The following is a 633-nucleotide window of genomic DNA, read 5'->3' as shown; positions in this document are numbered from 1 at the left end:
AAAAAAAAGAGGAAAAATAATAAAAAAGAAGAAAGACTTGCTGGATTTAAAATGGTGGATCCCTAGGAAAAAGTAACTGTTAAGGTTTGGTTTTGGCGTTACAGCTGTCTTTCACATGAGCAATGGGGGAAGGAGAGATTAGTTCTCAGCTGGAGGCTCAGCTCTGGTCAAGTAATTTTTCACACAATCATAGATACAATATATTTTTTATTTACTACACATTCACACACAGAGTACAATAGACTGCAGTTAAATACATGGATTTCAACTGTTTAACAGTGAGAGTTGGGGCTACTCACAATTGGTAGAAGCACAAGTGACACTTCACCCCTTAGGAAAAATCACTTCTGATAAATGCAGTATTTAACTGGAAGATATTGTATAAGATATTTAATATTTATGTCACCTTTTTAATATTTAACATCTTCATGTTTGACCACAAAATGCATGTTTGGAAAAATATTTTAAATTTGAATGAACTGTAAGAATAAGCCTCTTCAATTTCCCCCAGCTTGCATTAAAGATGAGTGCTCTCTGGTTTCAAGCATTTGAAAGATGCTCCATTATCTGTTAAAGTGAAATAATTCCATGTTTTTCTATATTCACCAACTTTTTTACAGTTGTGTACAACAA

At 33.2% G+C, this 633-nt stretch overlaps 1 protein-coding gene across 1 annotated transcript in view; it reads right to left on the bottom strand.

Annotated features, from left to right (window-relative positions):
• Window positions 1–633, bottom strand: part of USP15 (ubiquitin specific peptidase 15) — an 85,487-nt gene that overhangs the window by 30,073 nt on the left and 54,781 nt on the right. The window lies entirely within an intron of this gene.

The sequence above is a fragment of the Haliaeetus leucocephalus genome, unplaced genomic scaffold, assembly GCF_000737465.1.
Source record: "Haliaeetus leucocephalus isolate CR32 unplaced genomic scaffold, Haliaeetus_leucocephalus-4.0 Scaffold406, whole genome shotgun sequence".
Classification (NCBI taxonomy): Eukaryota; Metazoa; Chordata; class Aves; order Accipitriformes; family Accipitridae; genus Haliaeetus; species Haliaeetus leucocephalus.
Note: the sequence above shows the minus strand (reverse complement) of the source record. Positions and strands in the feature narration are given on the sequence as shown.